The 9836-nt window shown below is 43.4% G+C and overlaps 1 pseudogene; it reads left to right on the top strand.

The window, feature by feature from the left end:
- The first annotated feature begins 2882 nt into the window (after window positions 1–2882).
- Window positions 2883–9341, top strand: LOC139025564 (single-strand DNA endonuclease ASTE1-like; annotated as a pseudogene).
- Window positions 9342–9836: the final 495 nt, after the last annotated feature.

The following is a 9836-nucleotide window of genomic DNA, read 5'->3' as shown; positions in this document are numbered from 1 at the left end:
CATTACTGCACCATCCTCATAATAATGTCCTCAATGATGTTGGGCTAATAACAACATAACAAACTGGAAATACATCAGATAAACTAGTGGAAAACTAAACTGTTTACTAGACAAAGTCACAGATAAGCAAACACACACTGTTGTAGTACAATATACCACTATCATACTCTGTTACAATGTTGGCCTTTGTGTACAACAGAGGAGAGGCTCATTGTAATGGCTGGAATAGAATTAATGGATACAGTTCCATGTATTTAATTCTAGCCTTTACAATGAGCCGGTCCTTCTATATCTCTGCCCACCAGCCTCCTCTGTTGTACAGTACCNGAGGTCGTTCACTCCAAGGTTTTGAAACCAGAGCTGAAAGGACAAGTCTGTCTGCTGTTGCGCTGCTGGATTGATTGGGAAGCACTCACTTTTCTGGAGATTCAGCTTGTAACCTGAGAGGAGCCCAAAGATCTCCAGAATTAGAAAGGATAGAAGGTAAAACAGGTTACAGGGTTATTTACATAGGTTATCATTATATGCAGATTATTTGTTACTCTTATGTTCAACTCCTTCCTGTATTACACCTTTGAAAGAGGTGGATGCCCGTGAAGCTACTGAAAGGGGCTCAATGGCGATGGCAAATAATAAAGGGGACAGTGGGCAGCCTTGGCATGTCCCACGTTCCAGGGCAAAATAATCAGAACTGGTGTCATTGGTACGACACTTGGCCTGGGGAGATGTATACAAGAGATGGATCCATGAGCTAAATTTTGTCCCAAATCCATTTTTTTAAGAACAGCAAATAGGTACTCCCCACTCAATTCTGTTTGAATGCTTTCTCTGCGTCGAGGTAGATAACCACCTCAGAGTAGTTGGAGAATTGCTTAGAATAAATAATGTTAAACAAGTGTCTGAATGTTAAAAATTGAATATCTGTCCTTTATAAAGACGGTTGTTCCTGTGATATGAGTCCTGGTGAGACGCCTCGCTATCACCTTCGCCAGTACCTTTACAATCCACATTAACCTCACTAAGCAGCATTCGGAATTTTGGATGAAAAGCGTGCCCAAATTAAACTGCCTGCTACTCAGGCCCAGAAGCTAGGATATGCATTTAAAATATTTGGATAGAAAACACTCAAAGTTCCAAAACTGTTAAAATAATGTCTGTGAGTATAACAGAACTGATATGGCAGGCGAAAACCTGAGGAAAATCCATCCAGGAAGTACTATTATTTGAAAGGCTGTTTTTCCATTGAAGCCTATCCACCATACAAAGACTTAGAACCCAGTTCACGATCTCTATGGCTTCTTCTACATGTGGCCAGTCTTTAGGCATTGTTTCAGGGTTTTACGCTGAAAAATGAGGGAGATACAGCACTTTCAATGAGTGGACAGTGGAAATTTCCAGACATGAGTCCAGCGCGTGATCGGGAGCGCGCCTTTCTTGTTTCTCTTTTTCTATGACGAAGCTTTTGTCCGGTTGAAATATTATTGATTATTTATGACAAAAACACCTGAGGGATTGATTGTTGAATTGTTTTTGACAGGTCTTCTGCTCCTCAGGTCGTGTGACATTTGAATCAAAAGGTAACTTATGAACTCACCAATCAAACATGATATGTAAGAAAGTGGAACCACAAAGTACACATTTGGCAAAATTAAATAATACGTAGGAGCTTTGTCCACGAGCTTCTTCTCCATTCACCTGCTAAACCAAAACTCCCCTCTTGTTTTTAACTTGAATACACATTTAACCTTTGACCTTTACTCCATGTCCTCCTGCAATTTAACTGACACACCACCTAGTATCCACACACCATGGTAGCCCACCACCACCACCGTAGTAGCCCACACACCACCAGGTAGCCCACACCACCACCGTAGTACCCACACCACCACCATGGTAGCCCACACCACCACCGTAGTAGCCCACACCACCACCACGGTAGCCCACACCCACCACCGTAGAAGCCCACACCACCACCGTAGTAGCCCACATCACCACCACCGCAGTAGCCCACACCACCACCATGGTAGCCACACACCACCGTAGTAGCCCACACCCACCGTAGAAGCCCACACCACCACACGGTTAGCCCACACCACCACCACGGTAGTCCACACCACCACCGTAGAAAGCCCACACCACCACCGTAGAAGCCACACCACCACCCACGGTAGCCCACACCACCACCGTATAGCCCACACCACCACCAGGTAGCCCACACCACCACCACCGTAGTAGCCCACACCACCACCACCGTAGTAGCCACACCACCACCACGGTAGCCCACACCACCACCGTAGAGCCCACACCACCACCGTAGTACCCACATCACCCACCGCAGTAGCCCAACACACCACCACGGTAGCCCACACCACCACCACCGTAGCTAGCCCACACCACCACCACGTGTAGCCCACACACCCACCACGGTAGCCCACACCACCACCGTAGAAGCCCACACCACCACCGTAGTAGCCCACACAACCACACGGTAGCCCACACCACCACCGTAGAAGCCCACACCACCACCGTAGTAGCCCACATCACCCACCACCGCAGTAGCCCACACACCACCGTAGTAGCCCACACCACCACCGTAGTAGCCCACACCACCACCACGGTAGCCCACACCACCACCATGGTAGTAACCCATTTCTGACTGTAAATTTTCATTAGGATTTCCCATAAACTAGTCTAGACCTGCTACAGATGACCAGAAGAGATATAAGGGAGATTACATATTGAAAGGGAAACTTAACTAAAAGGAAACTAGTCCTTGTAAAAGATGCTATAAATAGTCCTGTGACTGAAACTCTTCACTTGTGAAGACATCACATCCCAGACGGAGAAACATCATGGAATCCAGGGTTTGCCATTTATAGATGATGCATGGAGCGATTTTAACAGATGATCATTTCAGAAACAGCAAGGTGGTCATAGATGGTAGTAATATCTACCACGTTCTTTATTTTAACTCAAGTGTGGATCAGCAGCATGGAAGGGATTATTGATGATTTGAGGACCAGGTCTGCAAGTTCTTTAAGGCTCTGAGAGATTGTAGCATTGAACCTTATGTGATTATAGACGGAGGCTCCGACCACACCGACAAAAAGTTTGGAAAACTCTCAGAGAACGAGGTCAATTCAAAGAGCGACAGCCAACAATTGGTCCAAGGGGCTTCGAGGGACAGGTTAATACCAACCCTTGCCAGACAAGTCCTTTAAAGAGGTCCTTCCAGCCTGAAGTGCCATTCACACAGGCCATTTTTGAGGCAGACCAAGAAATAGCCTCACTGGCTCAAAGTGGAACTGTCCGGTTCTGTCCAATGACAGTGACTTTATATTTTTGACATCCAGGCAGGATATCTTCCTTGCCCCATTTAAGTGGGCAGAACGCGTCGGTGCAAGGCTGGAGTTCTCAAAATCACATCCCCTGCAAGAGATACACCACAACAAGCTTCTGCAGTCACCTTCAACATCAACAGACAGCTTCTCCCAGTCTTCGCTCCATCGCAGGAAACGACTACGCTCAACTTGGATAAGATGGCTTTTCCATCAAGTGGGAAGACAACTCGCCGATGGAACCCAATCGGAAGCGGAGTAAGTTTGAACAAATTACGTGCATACCGAAGTATACATAACTACTACAGGTGCATTAGGGACGGCAGGTAGCCTAGTGGTTAGAGCGTTGGCCAGTAACCGAAAGGTTGCTAGATCGAATTCCCGAGCTGACATGTTAAAAATCTGTCGTTCTGCCCCTGAACAACGCAGTTAACCCACTGTTCTTAGGCCGTCATTGTAAAAAAGAATTAGTTCGAAACTGACTGCCTAGTTAAATTATAAAAAATTATAATAATATATATATAATACTGTAGTGAATGGTGGGGCGAACCCAGGTAGCTGGTGTGAAGGCAACACCCTACGCGTTGTGCCAACAGGGTTAACCCACTTGGTGGGAATTGTAAGGTGGCTCAAGGATCGCTACATAATATTGTAGCTGTCGTCAAGGCAACAGGGTGGCTATTTGAAGAATCTCAAATATAAAATATATTTGATTTGTTTAACCCTTGTTTGGTTACTGATTCCATACGTGTTATTTAATAGTTTTGATGTCTTCACTATTATTCTACAATGTAAAAAATTGTAAAAATAAAGAAAAAACACTTGAATGAGTAGGTGTTCTAAAAACTTTTGACCGGTTGTGTATATCAACATTGATTCTAGTTAGTATTATATCTGAAATCAGAAAACAGACCACTGACATTTATTCTGTTTATCTGAGACAACTGGTCAAATGCAAGCAGCCAGCTCACAACATAGTGGATTCTTTACATATGAAATACCATACAGTTACAGTATCTTTATTTTCATTTTGTAAACAAATACTACAAATACTACACAATACTACAAGCAAAGAAACAGAATGAAGTGCTTCCACCAGATAAGTGTTTCTTCAGAGATTAATAGTACAACCAAGAATCATTGGGGGAAGAGATGTGACAAAAAACTCTGCAATACATTAACTAGTCTCTCACACACAATCACACACACACAAACACCACAACACACACACACACACACACACCACACACACACACACACACAACACACACACACACACACACACACACACACACACACACACACACACACACACACACACACACACACACACAATGTGTACAGATCCTTGAGACATGTGGCTGAAACAGAATTTGGATGAATGGCATGACAAAGGGCCTTGGAATCTTCGTGACGCGTATCTCTGTGCATCACATTTCCATGATGAAATGCGATTGTGTTCATTGTCCGTAGTTTATACCTACCCATACCAACCAACCCAACCTGTTGGTTCTAGATCTAGAGAACAACCAACCCAACAAGTTTTTACAAATTGTGTGCAGCAGCTTTGTCTGTTATGAGGTTTCATTTTCAAATAAGATGGAATAGAAAACTTTTCATATAATACATTCCTCCTCTGAGGGCCGATTCCACCCAAGTTAAGCGCACGTCAATGGAACGTAATTCCATTTTTTTATGTACCATTCTCTCTTTGTGTTGTCTGACCATGAATTTAAACATGAGAATGTTTAAATTCATACAACATGATAATGTACATTGTTTTTGTGGAGATCAAATAATTTAAGGTGTGTCTACGGCATATTCTGACCTTGACTTAAATCAAATCAATTGTATTAGTCACATGCGCCGAATACAACATGTGTAGACCTTACAGTGAAATGGCCTAGAAGGCCAGCATCCGGAGTCGCCTCTTCACTGTTGACGTTGAGACTGGTATTTTGCGGTACTATTTAATGAAGCTGCCAGTTGAGGAACTTGTGAGCCTTTGTTCTCAAACTAGACACTCTAATGTACTTGTCCTTGCTCAGTTGTGCACTGGGCCTCCCACTCCTCTTTTTATTTTTGGTTAGAGACAGTTTGCGCTGTTCTGTGAAGGAGTAGTACACAGCGTTGTACGAGATCTTCAGTTTCTTGGCAATTTCTCGCATGGAATAGTCTTCATTTCTCAGAGAACAAGAATAGACTGACGAGTTCTGGCCATTTTGAGCCTGTAATCGATCCCACAAATGCTGATGCTCCAGATACTCAACTAGTCTAAAAGAAGGCCAATTTTATTGCTTCTTTAATCAGTACAACAGTTTTCAGCCTGTGCTAACATAATTGCAAAAGGGTTTTCTAATGATCAATTAGCCTTTTAAAATGATGAACTTGGATTAGCTAACACAACATGCCATTGAAATACAGGAGTGAGTGATAATGGGCTCCTGCACACCTATGTTGACATTCCATAACAAATCTTCCGTTTCCAGCTCCAATAGTCATTTACAACATTAACAATTTCTACACTGTATTTCTGATCAATTTGATGTTATTTTATGGCCAAATATTGTGCTTTTCTTTCAAAACAAGGACATTTCTAAGTGACCCCAAACTTTTGACCGGTAGTGTATATCATGATTATTTGCATAAATTAGGAGGCCATTGTTTAGCAGTCTCTGCCATGATGTGCTGCAGCAAGGCCTAACAGCAGAAACATTGCTAAACCAATACATCCTCTCCTGCTAGATGCACAATTAAAAGGAATTACAGAAAAATATATACATTTGTTAGCATTTTTTTCAGACCTCTACATTTTTCTGTTTGGTTTGTTTTTTTTTTGTCTCATGTGATTTAAGCATTGACATGGACTCAGAACATCAATTTCCGTTGTTTCTCTCTGAATAATTGTAATATTGAGAGTAAAAAACAGAATTTGGAATAATTCAAAATAACATTTTATGGGGCCCCCTTAGAGTTGTTATTTGACTATTATATATTGCCAGAAAACACATATMTTGTACGAGGAACAGGGGAAGAGTTGCAGGGCTGAGGRGAGGAGAAGAATTTGCCGATTTGAAAGCTATAAAAAAAATGAGTAGCTCGTGAAATTCATTTTTCTTTATGTAGCTGTCATGCTAGAAAAGGTTGGAGATCCCTGCTGTACAGGCTTCCTTCTTTTCACTCTGTCAATTAGGTTAGTATTGTGGAATAACTACAATGTTGTTGATCCATCCTCACCTTTCTCCTATCACAGCCATTAACGTCACCATTGACCTCATGACCTCATTGACCTCGCGATTTCCTTCCTCTCTGGCAACTGAGTTAGGAAGGACGCCTGTATCTTTATAGTGACTGGGTGTATTGATACACCATCCAAAGTGTAATTAATAACTGGTGTAATTGATGCTCAAAGGGACATTCAATGTCTGCTTTATTGTATATATATATATATATATATATATATATATATATATATGTTGTTTTTTGTGCTTGGGAAAGGGTTGTCTTTTTCAACAAGTTGCTGAAATGGCTGGCCAGTTTCCAGGAGCAGCAGGAGGCCTTGGACAATGTACCCAGACTCATCGTTTCTAGGAACAACCAACACAGCATGGATAATGCCCTCGAGGCCCTCTCTCTGGGCATAAAAGTGTACCAGCTTCCACTCAGTCGCCTGGAGCAGTTCTTCATTAAAGACAAGGCGCCTGATCCCGGCCATCTCCAAAACCATCTGAGTGTCCTTCCACACTGGACCCTGCTGCCGTTGACGAAGGGGACACTTYCCCCCTACATGATATACATTCTGCTGCTGAGGCCAGTGATACAGGCTGTCCAAGTGGAAGATCCCAGCTTACCCAGTGGGAACATCACCTCTCGGCCCATACGGCAGGTATTCTACGGGCTGCTGCTAGGTGAGAGGAGGGAAGTGGAGGAGTACGACAGGGAAGGCAAGAACCTGACCAGCAGTAAGGTTGAAGCCGTCCTGCCCAGTGCTGCACAACAGCTTCAGCTAGACACACTGGATCAGGTATGTAGACATGTGATATAGAATACAAGAATACAGTATATATAACTTATTATAAGTAGTAAACGTTATAAAGTTATATTATACATGTGATATAGTACACAGTATATCAGGTGTATATACATGTGATATAAGATACAGTATTTCAGGTATGGTACATGTGATATAGTATACAGTATATCAGGTGTGTATACATGTGATATAGTATACAGTATATCAGTATTATACAGTGATATAGTATACAGTATTCAGGTATGAGACATGTGATATAGTTTACAGTATATATAAACAAATACTGCTGTTTATTCTGAAATTGATTCTCATTCTCTTGTTCTGCTTTCTTAGGCTCCACATCCAGTTCGCGGCTTGAGGTGTTTTGGAGACCCTTGCTGTGTCCCGTCCACTTTGAATGGTCTCCATCTCATCTGAAACTTCCTGTGGCTGTTACCTACTACTGGCTGAGGCACGCCCATCCCCGACCAGACCTTCCTCTCCTGCAGGCCCTGCTACTAGGACTGGTGTACGGAGAGCTCTGCAGACAGAGGAAGGAAGAGGAAGGAAGAGGTATGGTCCAGAGCATGAATGAAAACAAAACACACAGACTCACACAGACGACACCATTTCTGTTATACCTCTGGTCCTTCTTTGGACACTGTGTTAACAAACCTCAAAACGAGCTTCAACGCCATACAACACTCCTTCCGTGGCCTCCAACTGCTCCTAAATGCTAGTAAAACTAAATGCATGCTCTTCAACCGATCGCTGCCCGCACCTGCCCGCCGACTAAATCACTACTCTGGACGCTTCTGACTTAGAATATGTGGACAACTATAAATAACCAAGGTATCTGGCTAGACTGTAAACTCTCCTTCCAGACTCAAATAAGCGTCTACAATCCAAAATGAAATCTAGAATCGGTTTCCTATTTCGCAACACAAAGCCTCCTTCACACATCCTGCTAAAACATACCCTCAAAAAACTGACTATCCTACCGATCCTTGACTTCGGCGATATCCTTTACAAAATAGCCTCCAACACTCTACTCAGCAAATTGGATGAATATACTACCCACCACTGCGACCTGTATGCTCTCGTTGGCTGGTCCTCGGCTACATATTCGTCGCCAAACCCACTGGCTCCAGGTCATCTATAAGTCTTTGCTAGGAAAGCCCCGCCTATCTCAGCTTACTGGTCACCATAGCAACACCCACCCGTAGCACGCGCTCCAGCAGGTATATTTCACTGGACATCCCCAAAGCCAACACCTCCTTCGGCACCTTTCCTTTCAGTTCTCTGCTGCCAATGACTGGAACGAACTGCAAAAATCACTGAAGTTGGAGACTTATATCTCCCTCACTAACTATAAGCGTCAGAGGTCAGCGCAACTTACCGATAGCAGCTGCTGTAAACAGCCATCTGTAAATAGCCCTTCCAACCAACTACCTACCTCATCCCCATATTTGTTTTAGTTTTCTTGCTCTTTTGCACACCAGAATTTCTACTTGCACATCCTCATTCTGCACATCTATCACTCCAGTGTAAACTGCTAAATTGTAATTAATTTGCCACTATGGCCTATTTATTGTCCTTACTCCTTACTACATTTAGCACACACTGTATACAGATTTTTCTAGTGCTTATTGACTGTATGTTTGTTTATGTTTAACTCTGTGTTGTTGTTTTGTCACACTGCTTTGCTTTATCTTGGCCAGGTCTCAGTTGTAAATGAGAACTTGTTCTCAACTGGTCCGACCTGGTTAAATAAAGGTGAAATACAACAACAGGGAAAAAACAATGTAGAAATCATAAATATTGAATTGTGTGAAGTGCAGCCAATGACTCCTCCCATTTTTGTGTATCTGGGTTTATAGAGGAGGGACCAGTTGTTGAAGAGGCTGAGAGGGCTGATTCAGAATCCTGATTTAGGAGCTGATTTAGACCTGGGTGTGGCCCACGCCTTAGCCAATGGCAGTGCTGCATGAGGGAGGGCCTTGACCTGAACCAACTGTGTGTCTCCCTCTACCTGAGCCTCAGTGTGCGCTGTAAGGTGTCACTTTCCTGAATCAACCCTAACCTCTAACCTCTAACCTCTAGAGAGTAGACCAGTGGTATTCCTTTACATGTTATTCTATACCAGCAGCAACACAGCTAATTCAACCCTCTGTTGTTTCCCTGTTGGAGTCTAGGCTTTACAAGGGAACTCTGGTAGCACCAGCTTGTGGGCCAACTGAAGAGGGGGGACCCCGGATTTCTCCTGATGGGAAGACCCTTCCTCTGAGCAGCTGTACAGAGCCATGCTGGAAAGCCATACTAACTCCCAGGAAGCTGAGCCACTGGACAAACCTGACGGCCCCTCTGCAAGATTCTGCGGCTGGACGAGAAGATTGATGATGATGATGGATCTGATGATGGAGTAGGCTGTAACTGAAGTCCAATGCCCGTCAACAAGAAGGAAGGAAAGATTCAACAAAGCTCTG

This window comes from Salvelinus sp. IW2-2015, unplaced genomic scaffold (genome assembly GCF_002910315.2).
Source record: "Salvelinus sp. IW2-2015 unplaced genomic scaffold, ASM291031v2 Un_scaffold2853, whole genome shotgun sequence".
Lineage (NCBI taxonomy): Eukaryota > Metazoa > Chordata > Actinopteri > Salmoniformes > Salmonidae > Salvelinus > Salvelinus sp. IW2-2015.
The sequence above is the reverse complement of the archived record's forward strand: the minus strand, read 5'-3'. Positions and strand labels throughout refer to the sequence as shown.